General features: G+C 37.3%; 7 pseudogenes across 7 annotated transcripts; 6 read left to right on the top strand and 1 right to left on the bottom strand.

The window, feature by feature from the left end:
- Positions 1-3,032: 3,032 nt before the first annotated feature.
- Positions 3,033-3,353, top strand: AT4G06619 (annotated as a pseudogene; the record flags this gene model as incomplete). The annotated part of the gene is made up of 1 exon: positions 3,033-3,353.
- A 213-nt stretch (positions 3,354-3,566) lies between these two features.
- On the bottom strand, positions 3,567-7,211 carry AT4G06523 (annotated as a pseudogene; the record flags this gene model as incomplete). Its single annotated transcript has 1 exon — positions 3,567-7,211.
- Positions 7,212-7,330: 119 nt separating this feature from the next.
- Positions 7,331-7,919, top strand: AT4G06617 (annotated as a pseudogene; the record flags this gene model as incomplete). The annotated part of the gene is made up of 1 exon: positions 7,331-7,919.
- Positions 7,920-10,439: 2,520 nt separating this feature from the next.
- Positions 10,440-15,023, top strand: AT4G06522 (annotated as a pseudogene; the record flags this gene model as incomplete). The annotated part of the gene is made up of 1 exon: positions 10,440-15,023.
- A 900-nt stretch (positions 15,024-15,923) lies between these two features.
- Positions 15,924-16,955, top strand: AT4G06521 (annotated as a pseudogene; the record flags this gene model as incomplete). Its single annotated transcript has 1 exon — positions 15,924-16,955.
- A 1,191-nt stretch (positions 16,956-18,146) lies between these two features.
- On the top strand, positions 18,147-18,374 carry AT4G06520 (annotated as a pseudogene; the record flags this gene model as incomplete). The annotated part of the gene is made up of 1 exon: positions 18,147-18,374.
- A 1,156-nt stretch (positions 18,375-19,530) lies between these two features.
- On the top strand, positions 19,531-21,468 carry AT4G06519 (annotated as a pseudogene; the record flags this gene model as incomplete). The annotated part of the gene is made up of 1 exon: positions 19,531-21,468.
- Positions 21,469-21,497: the final 29 nt, after the last annotated feature.

The raw sequence follows: 21,497 nt of genomic DNA, 5'->3' as shown, positions 1-21,497 counted from the left end.
AACATAATTATGAAAGGATCACCTCTAAAGACTTCTAAAAGCATGCTGAAAGTATAAGTCTTGAGAAAAGCTCCTAATTATGATGTCTGCTTATTATGATTGGCCTATATTTGACATTTAATTGAGCTCTTATATGACTTTTACATCTTTTATATATTATGTTTCCACTGTGCACACATATTATTGTTGTTGGATCTATGATAACATAATGTGTCTTTATTTAAAGACATTAAAAGGACCATTATGATAACTCCTAGTTATGTTATGGTTTAGCTATGATGGTGGTCAATGTAGTAGTACATGGAATGGGTCATGTTGCAGAATGATGTGCGACCTCTATGACTCCCATTGATTGCTAAATTAGCCAAGACACTTATGATGGCCAAATGAAAGAAATTAAGTTATTACATATTATGCTAGCCTTATGATTCCTAAGAGAAAACATTAATGGATTTTACTAACGACCAAGGGGGAGACTGTAAAAAATATTATTTAATATTTCTCCCCTATTATATGGTCTTGTAGTTATCCGTTTTCTATTGGAATAATGTTATTATCTAATATATTTGGTAACCAATTAAATTGGCAATAAAGAAGTTTTTCCTATTCAATCTCTACCTTAATGGACGGATGAGATCTAATCTTAAGGAAACCCTAATGAGGAATAGGTCCTCTCTCCACCAATAAATATATACTTTTAGACCATCATAAAGGTATCATTAAACGCAACACATTAAAGCTAAATTTATAGGCAAGATGAGAGAAACCTAATCCTAAACTAAAGTTCAAGGCTTCAGGAAACCTATTCATGAAGACATCTCTACGACAATAGAGAGAGGTAATCCGATAAACCTCCTAATGATTCTATTATGTGATTAACCTAAATGTTTAAAGATCTTAGGGTTCATGTAAAATTAACTTACATACGGTACAATAGAATCTCAATTCAAGTTTGATATTGAACCTCTAATCACCAATTATTGATTCTTTTGCATAGATAACAAGCTGCAGCTTACTAACCTCTAATCACCAAATGGCGCAAAGAGTTGACTCTAATAATATTTACGCAAGAAATGAATAAGCAAATGAATCACTCTTGGACTTAGCTTAAAGAGCGAATCATTACCTCACGACTCATGTTCTTAGTATGATAAACCAAGAAGATCATTACAATCCAGAGTAACACAAATGTCAAGTTGCTACAAGAACTGACGCTAAATATCTGCATAAGATAAAATCAACAAGTTGAATAGGTAAGAACGCTATACAATTCAAGCAATCATTATTCGAACAGAGTTAGTGCAGGAAAAAATAAAAACTAACACGACCAGGTTCTCCAACAACAGAACAACCACCAAATGTGTTTTTGGGAAGGAAATTAGAGAAGACGATAGCGTTACTGACAAAGGAAAAGAAAAAAATACAAAACGACTATGTTTCGATTACGGGTTGAAAGAAGAAACAGAAGCTATGGGCCGTTTTATCATAAAGCCCAAACTTAAAACGAAGTCGCATAACCCTAACCTTTATCATCTATGTTGAATACTGACTCTGACAGTGTCGTAAAGAATCAGCCACTGTCACAAGATCTCAGGAACGAGAAGGAGATGTATGTGTTCTTCGACCTTCTTCGCATGATTTGAAGATATGAGTTGTTTGTGCGATTGCTTCTACTGAGGATCCTGGTCAATTAAGCTTTGTTTCGATGAAGCTATTTGTATAATTCTAATACTGCGCAATCAAGTCAAAGCTACAAGATATTGTTCAAGGTTTTGGTCTTTTCTCGCTTTAAATTTTTGGGTTTCTCTAAATTGGTCTTGTCTACAAGTTTGACTAAAAATAAATTTGGTTTCAATTTGACAGAGTCCACGAGTGGAACTGAGCTGGATGATGAAATGGAGAGAGAGAATTGATGAGTGAAGGAAGGCATAGAGAGACACCGGCAGTTTCTGAGTAAGATGGTGATGACCGCAAAATTAATACTTTCAAGGTAAAGGGAAAACGCCTAAATCCAAAACTCTTTTGTAGAAAAGATATATCTCTAAATTGGTCTTGTTCTCGTTCCAGGTTTGGCCTTGTTCTTGTTCCAGGTTTGGTCTTCTCCCGTTTTAATTTTTCTCGGTTTCTTTAAATGTTTACAAGTCTTAGTAAGAAAATTCGAAGGAGGAGTTCACGGGCTGGTTTTTTGAGCAAATGAGTTCAGAATTTTGTTTTCAAGATGAGTTTTTGTTTTACATGTAATTCTTGGTCTGAGAGAATTTGTAAATGTAATGATGTTTGTTTATGTAGGAATTGACCATCAAAACAACATTCTGATCTCAAGACATAAGCACTAGTATGTGGAAACTGTCGTATAATGGTGAGTAATTTTCTCACTGGTCCAATAAGTTGTTTTGATATTATGAAATTATTTAAAAATTCTTAGTTATTTCTGCGAAAAGATATGCAAATAAGTCTAGTAGATATTTCTACTAGAATATTCTAGATCCTTTAAAAAAGAATTATACCATTAGCGCCTTAAACTTTCCCAAATATACCTAAAATTTTCATTAACCGCTATAAGAGTCTCTAAATCTGCGTCAAAACTATTATACCATCTCCATCTACCTCTCAGAATCTTTCTCTACGCTACTTCCTTTTTTTAGAGAGATTGGTTTGTCTTTTACTTCTGGGATCTCATTGAAAGGTATTTTTACATAACTCTGGATTTTTAGAAGCTAATCTAGATTTTAAACTGCAAATCTCTATTCTCCCACTGTCTTTCAAATCTCCATGTCTCTATCTTTGTTTTTTTCCAATTATTCATGTTAGTCATTTTAAATAAATTTCTGGGTTTTGCTAATAGTTTTCAACTTGGATTACTATTTCTGAAAATAGATAAGAAATTATGAAATCTCTAGGTTTTTTAATATTTGATATGAGCTTTCTAAGTTTTTGCTTGGTAGAATTCGAGATTGATAACTTCTGAATTTACATGTGTTTGTAGTGTACTTATGGATGAGCCATATGTGGATCGTTCAAGTTTACCTGTGCTGCATCCTTCTCGTTTGAATAAAGCTAAATTGTATGGATTTTTCCCTAAATTCCATTGATTATTTTCACTAAGTCTTAAACTCATTAACTAATTTATTTCAATGAAACAGGTTTAAACACCACACTCAAGTATCAAATAGTGTAAGAAAGGTCATTCAAAGTTTTAAGGGACCATGGTATTCTTGGAAAAGACTGCCACCTTTCTACAAACGATCATGGTTTTCTTTGTTTAAGTGATTTCAATGTTACTCATCATGTGTGATATACTTTGTTTATGGGATGATTCCATCAACTATCAAGTTGAAAGAGTGTTTAATAAACCCTGAAAACATACAAAGCCACATGGGCCAACCAAGCACACAGACCCGAAAAAATAAGGAAATACAAGAAAACGAAAATTACAAAACGCAAGCCTAGAAGCCCAGACGAAATAGGCCCAACAAGACTTGACTTCCACCTGCAGACAGAACACGAAGAACAGAAAGAGGGCTGAATAACCCTGTCGAGAGGAGAAGCGACAGAACTCAGTCCTGAAACAGAGCAAACCAAGTAACCAGCAAGGAGTTCCCCAAATTATTTGGATTAGTTCTTCTCGAAAGAGGATCAAGACGAGATTGAATCAAGAGTTGGATTTCTTTAATGATTTGAGTGTCACACCGAGCATTGGAGGTATGAATCCGAGCGTTGCGCTCCCTCCAAAGTAAAAAGATGGAAGCATGACAAATAAGCTTAATTATAAGGGATAAATTCCTGGACGAGGAGGCAGATTTCACCTAGAGGAGAGTATCCATAAAGGATGAAGGAGGATAGAGACCCGCCCTCCTTGTAAAGAAGGTCCAGACAGCTTCACTAAACGGGCATCTGAAAAACAGGTGATCCCTAGACTCGTTCCCCACGTTACACAACACACACAGAGCTGGAACAGAAAAACCCCAACTCCTTAATCTATCTCTTGTGTGTAATCTGTTCCAAGCTGCAACCCAGGCTATGAAGGCGTTTTTTGGAACCCGATCCTTAAACCAAATAGACTTGTGCCACTGAACTTGAGCACCAGGAGGATGCAAAGCTAACCACGTCTTCGCAGCAGAGAACGATCTAGTTGGAGCATGAGCATCAGCCTTCCACAAATAAACGTCATCTTCAGTACAACCTGGTATGCTCCTCACATCCGGTACACAGCTCTTTAACAACACAATAGTGGGGTTGCGAATCCTGCTCGAAGACAGCCACCACACATCACCTCTCAGCGCATCCCTCACCACCGCATTTAAAGGCATTCCCACTGAGATAGGGCCAACTGGACCCGTGATATCAATGAGAGGACCAAGACCTATCCAGTTGTCTTGCCAGAAACTTGCGGTTTCCCCTGAACCAATATCACAAATCAGGAAAGGTCGAGCTAAAGGTCTTAGCTTGCAGAGCTTCCTCCAAATCCAGCTTCCAGAGTACGACGGGTTTAAATCCCAAAAACATTTGTGGCCAATGAGGTTAATTCTGACCCACGAAACCCAAAGAGACCCTGCAGCAGTAAACAACAACCAAATATGTTTTAGAGCCAACACCTTATTCCAATCATTCAACCGGCGCAAACCCAACCCACCACACTCCTTCTGAGTACAGAGAATATCCCAAGCAATATTTGCTCCCCTTGCAGAATTCGGAGCTCCCTTCCATAAGAAGGCATTACACATCTGTTCTAGCTTAAGAAGACACTGATTTGGCAACATGAAAATGGAGACCCAAAAATTAATGGTTGAATAAATTACAGACTTCAGCAACTGTAATCTGCCGGCGAAAGATAAATGCCTAGCAGTCCACGTAGAGAACTTATATTTGATTCTATCCAAAAGTGGCTGATAATCATGTTTCTTCATCTTCTGAGCCATTAGAGGAACTCCTAAATATCTGACCGGTAGAGAACCTTGCTTAATACCAAAAGTAGCCGAAATAGAGGAAGACCTGCTAAAGTCTCCACCATCCAAAACCAGAGTAGTTTTGGACCTGTTTATTCCCAATCCAGACCCTTGTTTAAACTCCTCAAGAATATTCAGAATCCCATCAATTGAATTTAAAGACCCATTGAAGAAAACTAAAACGTCATCCGCAAATCTAAGATGTGTTATTAACGGAGCAGAACACTGAGGATGGAGATCAAAACGACCATTGATTGCAACCTTATCAGGAGATTTCGCAATAATGTCCATAACCAACACAAAAAGGTGAGAAGACATTTGATCACCTTGTCATATACCTTTCTTCCCTTGAAAGAACCCAATCAGCTCTCCATTGAAAAAAATACTATACGAAGGAGTCGAGACGCAGATTTTAATCCATCCAATGAAAGCAGGAGACAGATTCAAAGCCGAAAGGATATTGAAAAGAAATTCCCAGTTGACATTATCATAAGCTTTTGATAGGTCAATATGAAGGCAACCGCGAGTGACATCCCCTTCCATCTGAAAATTCTCAACCAATTCCGTAGCCAGTAGCACGTTTTCAAAGAGAAGACGACCTTTGATAAATCCCACTTGATTCCCCTGGACAGCCTGAGAAATGAAGAGCTTGAGCCTCTTAGAAATCAACCTTGTAATCACATTGTAAATTGTATTACAACAAGACACGGGCCTAAACTTAGACAACTCATCCACGCCAATCTCCTTTGGAATAAGAGTGATGGCCGTTGTATTGAACTTTTTGAGTAGGTGACCAGTAGTGAAGAATTCCACAATTGCAGCAACTGTACTATCTTTCACAACCGTCAAAGACTCCCTATAAAACTCAGCCGGGAACCCATCAGGACCCGGAGCCTTATTTTTAGGCATGGAAAAGAGTGTCTGAACAATTTCTTCCTCCGATGGAATGGCAATGAATTTCTCAGCAAGAGAACTATCACACCTAAAAGGATGAATGTCGCGAATGGTATCAACAAAATAAGGGCAAGTAGACAAGCTCTCTGTCCCCAAGAGATTAGAATAATAAGTCACAATCATGCCTTTCACTTGATCCATATTCTCAACCCTAACACCATCCTCCCTTCTAAGATATCTGATGAGCTAGGACGACTCTATGGAAGAAACGGGTATTAGCATCCCCTTCCTGCAGCCACTTAATTCTTGACTTTTGTCTAAAAAACGTCTCCAAAGCCTTAGCAAAAAAATTCCAGTTTTTCCTAGCAACATACTCAGCCCGGAACAGAGAATCAGACGGATCCGTCAACAACTGAGACTGAATTCCTTCTAGCTTAGACAAAGCCTCACTCGTCCTCTGTTGTATATTACTGAACCCTTCCCTATTCAACTCCCTACACGCTTTCTTAGCAGCCTTTAAATGTTCCCCTAAAGAAAACATATAAGAACCCACCGCTATCTCACCCTCCAAGCAGCCAAAAGACAAGTTAGAAAACTTGGGTGAGTAGACAAGAAGGAAAAATACTTGAAGGATTTTTTAGATCTTTCCAGCTGGATGTCTATATTAATAATACAAGGGGTATGATCAGAGTCTCCTGGAGGATCAAAAACCGCTACAGAACTGGGAAAGGAAGTCAGCCATTGACCATTCACAATCGCCCTATCAAGCTTTTGAATAATAGGATTAGCCTCCTAATGGTTGGACCAAGTATAAAACGCACCAGGACTTGGTAGATCAACCAAACTTTTATCCCTCATACACTCCTGAAGATCCTCCATCCCCCTCAGAGACATATGCGATTGAATGATGGAGTAATGCTCACCGATGAACGTAATCTGATTGAAATCTCCTGCCACAATCCAGGGAGTATTGTAGAGAGGAGACGAATTTGATAACCTAGACAGGTCATCCCAAAGATGTCTTCTCTCCATCTCAGTATTTCGACCATAAACAAAGGTAACACCAAAAGACTGATTAATGTTGGGCAGCTTTATAGAGCACATCATAAGCTGATCTGTTCTTCTGAAGACCATAACAGAAACCGACGGGTCCCATACAATCCACATCCTACCCAACTCAGAACAGCAATAATTATTATCCATCCTCCATCCTGGTAAGGTTGAAGCCAAAACAGCAACATCATTCTCTGAAGCCACATGAGTTTCCAAAAGGCAACCTACCAGGAGATTATTGGAAGCAATCAAGCTACTAACTATCCGTTGACGAGATCGACTATTAAGACCTCCTATATTCCAAAAAAATACCGCCATATAACCCAAAAAGTAGTGGTGAAAGCTCTGCTTTCAATGAGGCAAAGGGACAGCCAAGGACTCTCCTCGGTCTGATAATTTTTCTACTATTTCACTTTGGTTTATTGTTTCTTTTATAGGAAGCAAACAACGAAGACTACTCTTTTATTGCTATGATGAAGAAAACACATCAAAAGCCTGATGGCTCGTACGTTGATCAACGAGCATGGTTGGTTGCATACACTTATGAAAAGCATGTACAAGAATGCTTGGGTCAACTTGAATCTGCTGGGGAATAGAATCTGAGAGCTGAAACTCTTGACGAACATGAGAAAATTGAAATTTATATCAAGGTAATAATTCTAAACATTAAGCTGGTTTTACATTCACTTTAGGCTTGTTAGTCTATGGTTTTACATTCACTTTAGACTTGTTAGTCTCTGGTTTTACATTCATTTGTTCTTGTGATATGTGTAATCTAAACTATCGTTTTAGATAACTTGTAATGTTTTCTTTTTTTGGTAATATATTTGGTCTTTCATTCTAGGTTGCTGGATCATCTAAACATGGCCATATATTTGGACTTGGAGCACTAATGGAGACTCTACCATCTGTTGGAGCTTCTTCAAATGCACCACAAGCTTCTGAAGAAGTAGAGACGATAACGTATGGGTACAAGGGATGGAAACTGATTTTAAAAAGAGCCTTGAAGAGATTAGGAAATTCCGAAAAGACTTGAAGCTACGGAAAAACTTGTTGAGTCTCTTGCAAGTCAAAATGTCTAAATCCAAATCCTCCACAAAGACCGTCCACTTAATCTAGTTTATGTATGGTTTCTTTTGGCCTAAGTATTGTTTAGTTTGTATTTTCTTTAGTTGTGTTTCTAATTGGACTTTATTTAGATGTTGGTTGTTTGTTTGGATGTTATCCGTTGTTTTATTTGCATTACCCTAAGTACTGTATTTTGTTTATTTGGATATTGTTTTATGATTTCTATAAATTATGGTTTCTATTAGTCTAAGTATTGTATTTTGTTTATTTGGATGTTTAATGATTTCTATAAATTCTCGTTCTTTATTATTTTATAAAGAACTAGATAACCCACGGTATACCGCTGGTGGATATGTTCATTGAAAAGTTATAAATATTTTTTATAAGAATTATTATTTGTATATGATAATATTTTTCTTGACACATAATTTTTATTTATGTAAAGCTTGGTAATTCATGTTTTCTGTTCTGTTATTTATTGTATATTAATTTATTTTTAAAATTCAGTATTTCTTGGTTTGTGGTTTGACTTTTTAGAGATAATAAAGATTTAAAACTTCAATTATCTATAGATGGATCCACGGTACACCCCATGTTGATATTTTTGTTAGAAAATTAAAGATTTTTATTTTAATTAATATTATTTATATATAAATAACATATTCAAGAGGTATATGAATAATATTTTAATAGACCTATATATTTATTAATTAAAAAGTTAAATTTTTGTTTTTAAGACATTCTATTGTTTTTTATGTATAATACCATGATACACCTCGGGACTATTTTTATAACTAATGTTTTTGAAATTTGAAGTTATATTTGTTTTGTTAATATTATTTTTTTGCTTAGTGTTTTAAATTATATAATTGTATTTTGATTGTTAATTCTAGAAATTCATCCATAATATACCATCCCGTATTAATATCGGTCCAAAGCCGTCCCACCATATAACCTCGTTCCGTAAAATTAAACATCATTTTGTCATTTTCTTGTACCGCTATTGTGATTTACCCTACTAATCCCACACTCGTTAAGAAAACGACGTCGTTTGGTCTTTGTTTTATAATGTGAATCTATCTATATATGTTATGTGTTGTGTTAATTGGTAAGGAAAAAGTTTTATAATGTGAATCACCAAACCCTTATAATATTGGACACTTCAAAAAAGTTTTAATATAGATCCAAACTTCATAATTGTATATTGATTGTTACATATAGGATTTCACCAGTAATATCTCGTCCCGTATTAATATCTTTTAAATATTTGTAATGTTTAAAATTCGTATAAAGTTCAAATATTTATAAAATTTAAAACTTCATAAAATTTAAAATTATTAATATTTAAAACTTTTTATAAACAAATTTAACTTGATTTTATGAAACTTTTATAGTTTTAGTTATTTAAAATAAAGAACCGGAGTAACCCGAATAATACTTTTAATTTTGGATGTCTGATAAACTAAGGTTCATGTTCATTCGTATTCATAATCATTTTGGTCCTTTTTTATCATATGACTCTAAACGATTTCCCAATTTTAATGTGAGACCTTGTACACTTATTTTTTTTTATCGATTGTGTACTATATGTATGTTTTAAAAAATTTGAATTACATCATATGCATAAAAAAATCTAATATTTTATTAACTATATGTATTTTATATAGAAAGTCAAAATAAATTAGATATAAGAACAAATCTAGTGATAGAAAGATAAAATATTTATATTTAATGTCAAAAGATGGTTTTTAAGAAATTAGCCTTAATCGAATATAGTTCAATAAAGAAAAATTTAATTAAGAATAAAAATTTAGGAAAGCGTTCATTCAAGTATTTAATGCAATTTAACGATTTGTATGTTTTTAGTTATTGAATATTTGGTTGAGATGAACCTACACATTTAAGAACCGATTGAAGGAAAAGGTTTTTTGCTCTGCTGACGTGGCAAGGTGAAAAAAGGCGACTAGGGTTTTTGCGGATCTCGCACGCATGCTGCAGCCGGGAGCGTCTCCAGGTGATCTGGGGGGCTCTCCGGTGCCGAAAAAGAGGGGGGTTCCGGTATTAGAGGTTTCCACGAGTCAGTTGAATGTTTCCATCGATTCAGGTCATGAAAATGAGGAGGTTTCAACAAATAAGATTACGGGTTCAATCCAAGATGTGTAGAACAGAGGGATGCTCTTAGCTAGAGAGAATCCACGCTAAACTCAAAGAAGGTGGACACAAAGGACAAAAAATTGTATGCACAAGTAGCTCAAGAACACATCTTTCATAAAAAAAAGTTTGTCGTGAGTGAAGTTGATGGTAAAGAGAAAGTAGTTGTACCAAAGGAGGTTTTTGTGGGAGCAAAAACACTTTGGAGGATTTTGTAATCGAAAATTTCTTGAATACAAAGGCCACACATGTTGGGAAGATTCACATGATTGTGAACAAAATTTGGAGATTGGGCGCTAAAACAAATTTGAAGTGAATGAAACAACAATGAAATTCAGGATTCAGAATGAAGGTATGAGAAGAAGGATCTTAAACAGAGGCATGTGGAACATTATGGATATCCCTATGGTTGTCTCAAAATGGACTCCATATGCTGAAGAAGCGCAACCAGCTATGAAGTCAATCAAACTTTGGATCACTCTAAAGGACGTCCCTCTATCAATGTTCACAGATAAAGGGTTGGAATTCCTAGCTAGTGTAGTGGGGAAACCAATAAGACTGCATCCAAAAACGGAAGCTTGTGTAAGTTTCGATGAAGCACAAGTCTTAGTTGAAGCGGATCTAACAAAAGAGTTGCCAAAAGAGTACGTCTTTACGGGAGAAGAAGAGGGTGAACTAGATGCGGTAGTACATTTTTCCTATCCATGGCTGCCACCGAGGTGTATTGGGTGTGGTAAATGGGATCACTTGAAGGATAGTTGTCTTGTGGTAGCAACAACAGTTGTTAAGAAAACTCACAGTCCAAAAACAGTCCCAGAAAAAACTGACCAAGGGGTCTTATCTATGTCTGAGGCGATGATGCCTTTGAAGGAAGGTTTTGGTGACACAAAGACTTTAGAGCTGCAAATTTCAGAGCCAACTTCAACGGTGGGAGTGTGTTCACAAAATAAAGGCGATGATCAGGGTTGGATTACTCCACCTGGTTCAGACCGCAGTCCGGGAAATAAAAGCAAAGAGTTGAGATTTGGAGAAGTTTCAATTCTCTCGAATGCTTACACTGTTTTGAGTGAGAAGGGAGATTGTGATGATGTTATTATATTGACAGACAAGCAAGACGACAACACAGTTACGGGAGATGATGGTGTAATCTCTTTAAAAGAAAAATTAGCGGGGGAACCGCCGGCCACAACAGAGATGTCACTGGGTGAGTCTTTGCCTCGAGTTTCTAAAACATTCCACAAAGTGGTATCAGTTCCTTCTACTCAATTAACTAGGATACCTCCTAGAGATCAGAGTAAAAGAAACAAATCCAAAAATCGTTAAATGTCCTTGTTCTTCTCGAATGTGCGTGGACTTAACAGATCCTCAAAACATTCTGTTGTCAAGAAGTGGGTTAAGGAAACTAATTTTCAGTTTGGTTGTTTGGTAGAAACAAGAGTGAAGGAGAATAAGGTAGCGCAGCTTGTAAGTAAGCTTTTCAAGGATTGGTCGGTTCTAACAAACTATGAGCATAATCGACGAGGTCGTATTTGTGTTCTATGGCATAAGAACGTAAGGCTTAGTCCTTTCTATAAAAGTGGTCAATTGATGACATGTTTGTTGAAGCTAGAAGCTCGAGAGGATGAATTTTTCTGTTCCTTTGTATACGCATCAAACTATGCGGAGGGAAGAAAAACATTATGGTCAGAGTTGAGGGATCATTATGATTCTCCCATAAACTGTGGCTTCTTTTGGAGATTTTAATGAGACACTTGATATTGCAGAGCACTCGCAAGCTATTGATCAAGCTACGGTAACGCCAATAATGCGAGATTTTCAGCAGTTGGTAAACTATTGTTCCTTGTCATATATGGCAGCTCATGGACCGCTATACACATGGTGTAGCAAGCGGGAACATGGTCTCATCATGAAGAAACTCGACAGGGTTTTGATAAATGATGTTTGGAACCAAGCTTTCTCTCAATCTTATAGTGTATTTGAAGTAGGAGGATGCTCAGATCATTTGAGATGTAGGGTAAGTTTAAGTAGTGACGCATGAAATAAAGTAAAGGCCCCCAAACCTTTTAAGTTTATTATTGCTCTCACTGATTTGGAGGACTTTAAGCCGATGGTGAGTAATTACTGGCAAGATACAGAACCCCTTTTCCTATCCACTTCAACTCTTTTTCGTTTCTCAAAGAAGTTTAAGGGGTTGAAACCTAAAATAAGGTGTATGGCACGAGATCGCTTAGGCAACTTGTCAAAGAAGGCAAAGGAGGCTTACAAGATTCTCTGTGAGAAGCAACAGATAAATATAACCAACCCCTCACCAATGGCTATGGAAGAAGAGAATGCAGCCTATTCTAGATTCGATCGAGTGGCTGTTTTGGAAGAGAAGTATCTTAAACAAAAGTCAAAACTTCATTGGTGTAAGGTTGGAGATCAAAACACAAAAGGGTTTCATAGAGCGGCTGCCGCACCTGAAGCTCAAAACACTATCCGTGACATTCTTGGTAATGATGGAATTGTTAAAACAAAAGAGGACCAAATAAAAGCAAAGGCAGAGAGGTTTTTCTGTGAGTTTCTGCAACTAATTCCCAACGATTTTGAGGGTGTAACGATCAGAGATCTCCAACAGCTTCTTCCTTTTAAATGCTTAGAAGCTGATCAACAAAGTCTACTTCGAACGGTCACAGCAGAGGAAATCACAAAGGTTTTGTTCTCAATGCCTAGTGATAAATCTCCTGATCCTGATGGCTATACCTCTGAATTTTTTAAGGCAACATGGGAGATTATCGGAGCCGAATTCATTTTGGCGGTTCAATCGTTTTTTGCAATAGGGTTTCTGCGTAAAGGTATTAACTATACTATTCTTGCCCATATATAAAAGAAAACAGGCAAGATAAATGAAGGATTACAGGCCCATCTCTTGCTGCAATGTGCTTTACAAAGTTATCTCTAAGATCAATGCAAACATGCATAAACTAGTGCTCCCAAAATTCATAACGGGAAATCAATCAGCTTTTGTGAAAGACAGATTGTTGATAGAGAACCTTCTCCTTGCTACTGAACTCACTAAGGACTATCATAAAGAAACCATCTCAACACGTTGTGCTATCAAAATAGACATCTCCAAAGCATTTGAATCAGTTCAATGGCCGTTTCTCATTAATGTTCTCACTGTTTTGTGGTTCCCTCGAGATTTTATTCATTGGATTAATCTTTGCATTACTACGGCCTCTTTTTCGGTTCAAGTAAACGGTGAACAAGCTGGTTATTTTCAGAGCTCTCGAGGTCTTCGGCAAGGATGTGCACTTTCTCCATACTTGTTTGTTATTTTTATGGATGTGTTATCAAAGATGTTGGATAGAGCAGCGGCTGCTAGACAGTTTGGCTATCATCCGAAATGTAAGACCATGGGCCTCTAACACACTTAAGTTTTGCAGATGATCTTATGGTGCTTTCTGATGGGAATATTCTTTCAATAAAATGACTAGTTCAGGTTTTTGATGAGTTTGCAGCATGGTCAGGGCACCGTATTAGCTTGGAGAAATCCACTGTGTACTTAGCAGGAATTCCAGCCTCTACTCGCAATGAAGTAGCAAGTCCCGGTTCCCGTTTTTCTATTAGCCAGTTACCAGTGCGGTACTTGGGGTCTACCACTTGTCAATAAGCGCCTCTCAATAGCAGATTGCATACCGTTACAGGACCAGGTCAGAAAAAAACGGGATTGGGATCTTTGGGACTTTCTAAGAATTTCCTCTCTTAATGCAGGCAGATTAAATTCTTATCAGTTTAGTCCTTTGGAGTATCTACAATTTTTGGTTAGCAGCTTCTCGGTTACCTCGACAACGCATTTGAGAACTTGAGAAAATGAGCTCTGCTTTCCTTTGGTCGAGCACATAGATGAACTCAAATAAAGCGAAAATATCTTGGGACATGATATGCAAACCTAAAGACGAGGGTGCTCTTGGCTTACGCTCACTAAAAGAGGATTTAGACTAGTTTAAAGTTGGTGTGGAAACTAGTCTAACATAGCAAATCTCTCTGGGTACAATGGGTTGAAAAATATTTACTCAAGAAGGCATCTCTTTGGAAAGTTAAGCAATCTGTTAGTCAAGGCTCTTAGATTTGGAGAAAGTTACTTAAATATAGAGCGGTTACAAAAACCCTAAGCAAAGTTGAACTGGGAAATCGCAAGCTAACGTCCTTTTGGTATGACTATTGGGCAAACTTGGGATGGCTGGTAGATAAAATAGTGGATTGTGGCCTTATTGTCTTGGGAATAAACCGTAGAATGACAGTTGCGGAGGCTTGGACGAATTATCGGCATCGCTGTCATAGAACCGCTTTGGAGAGGAAAATCTGATATTTTCAGGGACTAGTTTCTCTACAAAGTATACTTGGCATCATACTCGTTCAATATCAGCTAAGGTTCCATGGTATAAGGCGATTTGGTTCAGCCATGCCACCCCGAAATACTCTTTCTGCACTTGGCTTGCAGCTCACGGTAGACTCTCGACAAGCGATTGCATGATCAAATGGGCAAATGGGTTTGCAACGGACTATGTCTTATGCCAAGGTAATATCGAAACTCGGGAACACCTCTTTTTTACTTGCAGCTACACTTCAACGATTTGGGCAGCTCTAGCAAAAGCAGTCTTCAAATTGCAATACACGTTAAACTGGCAATCGATAATGAATCACATTAAAAACGCTCAGCTTCACCATGTGGAATGCTTTCTTAGCGGCTATGTCCTGCAAGCCACAGTTTACACCGTGTGGAGAGAACGGAATGGTAGGCGTCACGTCGAGCTTCTGAACACAGCCTCTCAACTTATTAGATGGATAGATAAACAAGTTCGAAATCAGTTGTCCTCGATTCGACTCAAGGGCGACAAGAGATATGATGCATGCCTCCAAATTTGGTTTCAGTCAAGAAGCTAATCACTAAAACTTTTTCTTCAAAAACTTTCTACACTACTCTCAGTTCTAACTCTCAAATTCAAGATGCACTTGTTGTAAAAACGTTATTTTTCTTTTGAATATAATTTAACATTATTTTCAAAAGAAAAAAAGAATTTTTGATTGAGATAGAATTTGTAAGGACTTGTATGTTATTAGCAAATAATATAAGGATTTTTGTCCAAAAAGTCTACCAAAAATGTATATGTAGATATAGTGACAGCAATTAATAAAAACAAAAAATGGTAATCCTACGTTCGTGACCAAACGTCCATGTGTTGTTCACATTTCTAGTTTTGTAATAAATTAATACGAGTTCTGTAAGAAAACACTCACAAAATAAAATCAATTTGTGACGTTTGTGTGACTTTTATCAAGTCACCAATTGTGTCGGATTTGTGATTATATTTTGGTCACATAATGTAATGGGACAGTGTCTTAAATATGGTAATAATTTGTCACAAATATATTACAATTTTATTGTCACTAGTTGTGGCATAGTTGTGATTATATTTTGGTCACAAAATGTTACGGGATAGTGACTTAGATATGGTAATAATCTGTGATAAATATGTTACGATTTTATTGTCACTAGTTGTGGCATAGTTGTGGAAGTATCGTCTGTCACGAATTGTGTCTGTTTTTTCGACTATATTAACGTCGTCACAATCAATGATGAATTGTTACTGTTGTTAATCGTCACATTCGTTTGTTACCTTTTTGAGACATAGAGGAATTTGTGACGATTTCATTGTGATATTCTAAAATTTGACTTAGTTTCGTCACAAAAAAATTATTGTGACCGAATATCTTTTTATTATGACGATAATAATCGTACCAATATTCAGTTTTTATTTTAGTGTTAAGCTTTGTTGGTTCAATTAAATAAAGAGTTGAGTGATGCTTATGCGGCTGAAGAAGAGTTTTGGAGACAGAGGAGTAGGCAAACCTGGCGTGCTTTGGGAGATCAAAATTCTGGGTACTTCCATTCAAGTACAAAAGGGAGGTTAGAGGCAAATAATCTCACGGTCTTAGAATCTGATCAAGGAGAAGTCGTTTATGAGGATAAGCAGTTTGCAAAGGTTATCTCCCTCTGCTATCAAAATCTGTTTACTTCCCAGCTCTCTAATCCGGAGGAAATAAGGAAGGTGGTGGAGGAAGCTGTATATCCAAAAATTTCCAGCGATGATAATGATCTAAAGATTAGAGTTAGAGATCCCAACTCTCTGGAAGTTAAAGAAGCCCTTTTTGACATCCATCCAGATAAAGCTCCTAGTCGTGATGGATCCTCAGCTTCTTTCTTTCAAACAAATTGGGAAACAGCAGGGTCTGCCTTAGTGGCAGAGATTCAAGGTTATTTCTCTTCTGGCCTGCTGCCTAAGGAAACAAACAGCACACATATCCGGCTCATCCCGAAGATCTTTGAACCAAAGAAAGTTTTGGATTATCGGCCTATTGCGCTCTGCAAATGTTGTCTACAAAGTCTTCTCCAAGGTTTTAACAAAGAGACTCAAGAAGGTACTATCACCTCTAATCTCTTAGAACCAGTCAGCGTTTGTGGCAACAAGGGCAATATAACACAATGTTCTTATCACTCATGAGACACTAAACTATCTGAAGACCTCAAGCGCTAAGAATAATGTCTCAATGGTGGTTAAGATTGACATGTCTGAGGCGTATGATAGGCTAGAATGGCCTTTTATAGAAGCAGTTCTCTCTAAAATGGGTTTTCACAGTAAATGGATCATTTGGATTCTTCAAAGTGTTAGCACTGTTTCTCATTCCTTCCTGGTTATTGGAGTGCCAATGGGAGATGTTATTCCATCTAGAGGTATCAGACAAGGAGACCCACTCTCCCCTTATTTGTTTATTTTCTATGGTGAAGTTTTGTCAGGTTTTTGTGATATAAGTCAAATTAATCCTAAGACCACTCTCTCAAATAAAGAGGTCAGTTGCAGCACTTAGGGATCGAATTCACAAAGCTCTCGGATCTCGCAATAGACTAATGACTATTGAATTACGCTAAGTAAAATAGTAATGAAAATAAAAATAAAGAGAAACAAAAGTAATAAATAGCAATCGATTGGATGGAAGTAAAATAAGATCTAAAAAGTGTCAGGCTTATGGTATTCTAAGGAAATAGATGATAGTAGATCTAGAAATAATTAGGTTGTTATCGCACCACTGTCGAATTCAAACTATGATTTTAGAGTAACCGATGGTGTTCCGTGAAACTCTCTATACTTAGAGTTAAGATAACCGAAGAGCCGAAAAATCCTATACTAAAGCATGCATTATTATCAAGTTTGATTAGTTCATCTAGTATCTAAACCAGAGCCCTTCTATGAGCCCACCTGTTCTTTCTTAAATGCCTAGGCTCATCTATGATGGATCAAATAGCAAGTACCTATGGTGGGCATACCTATTATCTAATATCAAGTTTTAGTTAGCTACTCTAGAACTAGCATTAAGAACAATCAAGATGAAGAATCCTACAGAAACCTAGCAAGGGGGCAATCTAGTAAATCATCTAAATCCCTAAAGAGAGACCCTAAACCTAACAAGTGGATTACTCAAACATGATCAAAGAAACACAAATCATAGTCTGAATAAGAAATCAATGATGAAAATAACAAGAGAAAAGAGTAAGAAAGATCTCCACATGATTTTGCTCCCAAAGTACAAAAGAGAAAAAAGAGATTAGCCTCTCCAAGCTTTGGGTCTAAACATTGACCTAAAAACTATATATATGTCTTAAAAACGTGTTGGGCCTTCATTAAACAATAGAGAAAGTTCTGAGCTGAATTTAGAAATCTTCAAAACATCAATTAGTTGCGTCTTCGAATTGCCGTTAGGTATTAGTGTCGCTCGACACCAGGGGTGGTGTGTTCGATACCTACCCGGATTTTGGTCTGCGAACTACTTCTGCAACTTAAGTTGTCTGTTTTGCTCCAGAATGCTCCATAATCTCCAAATGCATCCCAAACATGTAAAGACCTGAAAAAGACTAGAAAAGACTCTAGAAATAACAAAAGGACTCTAAAACCTATACCTAAATCATAGCTAAAAGCAGCAAAAATAGGGTTATATCACTTTGTATGAGGAGTCAAAGAGAAGGGCGCCTGCAACGAATTAAGGTGTCAGGAGGTAGCCCGAGGATCAACCACCTGCTCTTTGTAGATGATACTATGGTGTTTTGCAAAGCCAAAGCAAAGGATGTAATTAGCTGGTACGGATTCTTGCTAAGTATGAAACAACCTCAGGGCAGTTGATCAATAAGGAAAAATCCTCGATCTTCTTCTCTCGACGCACCTCTCAGCTTTTCAAAGATAGGGTTAAATTGTGGCTTCAAATCGATAAAGTTGTTTAGCTTGTTTAGATCTACATTTTGGTATGATTTCAGGAATTTTTGGGTTTGTGTTCTTAGTTATGTTGCTTGAGTAGTGATTAGGGTTTTTGAGGATGGATTAGATTAGGGTAATCTCTAGGTTAGTCAGGTGGTTAAGATTAGATTAGATCCCTTCTGGATTTGTTGGCTCCTATGCGGTTTTTGCTCGCTAATGTGGAAATTCGACCATAGGTATCCAGCGTCCAAATGACGTTCAAATGGATGCCTGATCTACGAATTCTAGAGATTTGTAGACTCTAGACCAAGAGATTGGCTAGACTGCTTATTGACTTTGGTAGATTGTTGCTTAAACCATGCTCTGCTATGTTTCATCAACGAGAGTTGAGATTAGGAAGTGGTAGAGTTATGGGGGTCTCTGTCATGAGAGTGGATTGACCCGGTTTCTGAATCTATCGTCTAGGGTATCTTCCTTTCACCTGTTAGCCACCTGATGAATCCTAGAGTTGCTCTTATCAATGAATCCATCCTTAGGACTTCTATTATTCTTAGAAATATTTGTATTCACCCCCTGATTGCACTTTTATTTACCTGTTATTTGTGTCACTTGTTGATTGCATTTTAGTTCTTGAAATTTGTTGGCTGTTGGTTCTACTCGACCCAATGATCGAGTAGGGCTCTTAAGTTCTTATCTTTGTTGTTTGAATCCTAACCTAGGATTGTTACTAGAAACCAACCATCTCTATAATCTGGCTTGACTTAGTTGCTTATGTACACATCTTAATTGCTAGCAATAACTGTGGACTGGATTGACACCCCCTATAGTTGTATCAACATGTTAGTGTTTAAGGGGAATTGAACTGAACACACCATACTTCAGCATATATAAGTAGGCATAAAAACCTAATTATCAATTTGGCGCCGTTGCAAATCATTGTTGCATTGTTACGTTCAAGATATCAGACTTTTAAGATCAAGTTCTTTTAAATTTTACTTTGGTTACTGACTATGTGTTCTTCTCTTTGTCTGATTGTTTGAGGTACATTTTGATATCGGCCAAGAAGCCAGAGGTGAGGTCGAGTTAGTCAAAAACCTCTTTCAATACACCAACAATCTAGACCCTTTGGCATGAGAAGCACATGGGAGAAATGCAGGCCTCGAATGAGAAATTAGACAAATTCATTCAACTACAAAAGAGGCAAGCTCACTTTGCTTGTAAGGATGAGCAGTTTCAGGTTCAGTATTTGGGGAATAATCAGTTAGAAGAGACAAGATACATCCAGAACCAGGGAGCCTATATCAATGGTTTCAACAACTATGGACAACAGCAAACCCATTACAAGCCTTTTGTTCCATACAATCAATGTCAAGGGTTTGTTTCTATGCAGCAGTGTCAAGGAAGCTACCAACAGCAGCAGTATGCACCACCATGTTTTGCTCAACAACAACCAACTCACAATGCACACGATGCAGACATGAAAACTATGCTTCATCAAATACTACAAGGTCAATCTTTTGGATCTATGGTTTTGGAGACGAAAATTGTTGAGATAAACACTATGGTGGATTCCTTTTATAATGATCTGAATATCAAGTTTAAGGCATTGAACTCTAAGATGAGATACATGGAAGGACAAGTTGCTTCTACTTCAGCACCAATGCCTCCATGCCAACTTCCTGGAAACGCCATTCAAAACTCCAAAGAATATGCCAATGCAGTTACACGTCGTATTGGGAGGAAACTTCTCAACAGTCAGAAGACCGAGCAGATCACTGATGATAGTGAAGTTCAAGAAGGAGAGGATCCACATCAAAACAAATTCCAGACCAATGAACCAACTAAACTTGATCAGCCTCCAGATTCACTTGGCCTTCTACTCGATCGAGCAAAGCCAAGTTTTGAAGAAAGAAAAGCTAATGTTGTAGCAAAGAATAAAGAATTTGCTCTGTCACCCTACAAACTGACAATGCCTTTCCCTGGAACATTTAAGAAGGAATTAACAGAAAAATACAAAGCCACTTTTTGATAGGCAGCTAAAGGAGATTGAACTAAAAATGCCATTAATGGATGCTTTCATGCTCATTCCACCCTCCCACAAGTACCTACAAGATCTGATTATGGAGAGAATCAAAGAAGTACAAGGAATGGAAGTTCATAGCCAAGAGTGCAATCCTATTATACACAAGGAGAGTGTCCAAGAAAAGCTAGAAGAGCTTGCTGTTAAAGATCTACTCCAAACTTCTTTAACTAAGAGAGTTGAAGCTAAATATCTCCCTAGTGAGACCTTGATCTCTAAGAAGTCATTAGCCTCCCACAAGATAGTAACATGGGCATATGTCATTATAGGTGTGATTAGGTCAAAAGAGGCATGTTCAACTCAAGCTCGACCATCAAACTCGACCAGTAGGTCATGTTCAAACCTCTACTCACTCCAAATGCTCAAGCTCAACGTCTAAAGTCGACCTGCATGTTAAGCAAAACACTCTAGCTTCTGATAATTGGTTAAAGCTTCAAAGAAGATCTAAATGGCAGGAGAAAGCCATAAGGGAGCTAACACAAACAGTGAAAGAACTCAAGGATCAAATTAAGGACCTCAGTGGGAAATCCAACCAAGTACCATTCAGCATCAAAGACAAACCCCCTGATGGAACCACCACCTTAATTAGCAAAGCCGAAGCTGAACTCAAAGTGAATGGGCAGAGAGTCAATCCTTGTATGGCTGAGCAGATCATTCAAGAGTAGTGCTCATTTCCTCTCCTCTCATCATCCTTTGCCTAAAAACAGTATGAAAGTCAAGCTAAAGACTTTACACTAGCTCACTTGGGAGGAAGTCCCATGTCTATCCATGTATATAAGTTTATATTTTGCTTGTTATTTTTGATGTTTTTGTTTAAGTGTTTCAGGTTTGTTTTAATTACCCTGAGGAAGTTAACGGTCGAGTAAATTCAAAACAAGTCAAGAATCATCTCAACCGTTGATCTAGTAAAATGAGGAGGAGTGCTTTAAGTCGTGCGATTGAATGACCAGATAAGAGAAGCATCACCACCGTTTGATCGAGTGACTTCTTTACGTTTATTCTGGTCCGTTTGATCGA

This window comes from Arabidopsis thaliana, chromosome 4 (genome assembly GCF_000001735.4).
Source record: "Arabidopsis thaliana chromosome 4, partial sequence".
NCBI lineage: Eukaryota > Viridiplantae > Streptophyta > Magnoliopsida > Brassicales > Brassicaceae > Arabidopsis > Arabidopsis thaliana.
Note: the sequence above shows the minus strand (reverse complement) of the source record. Positions and strands in the feature narration are given on the sequence as shown.